The sequence below is a fragment of the Aptenodytes forsteri genome, unplaced genomic scaffold (assembly GCF_000699145.1).
Source record: "Aptenodytes forsteri isolate BGI_AS27 unplaced genomic scaffold, ASM69914v1 Scaffold528, whole genome shotgun sequence".
Taxonomy (NCBI): Eukaryota; Metazoa; Chordata; class Aves; order Sphenisciformes; family Spheniscidae; genus Aptenodytes; species Aptenodytes forsteri.
The window spans coordinates 712488-712776 of NW_008794881.1; positions in this window are offsets into that span (position 1 = coordinate 712488).

Here is a 289-nt window from a genome sequence, read left to right on the forward strand (position 1 = left end):
TGCCGCTAGGAGAGGCGGGTCTATGCCCCATTCGGGCGGGGTTTAGTGTGTCGAGGCGCGCATGCGTGCTGGCTCTCCCACCGGGGAGGGGCTCGCGCCGCGTGAGGCACGGCACGGCACGGCACTGCACTGCACTGCACTACACTGCACTGCTGGGCAGCACAGCGTTGTGCAATGCAGAGCAGGGCTGTGCGATGTAGTGCAATGCTCTGCAGTGCTGTGCAAGGCAACACAGTGCTGTGCCATGCAGTACTGTGCAATGCCATGCAGTGCATGTGCAATGCTGCGA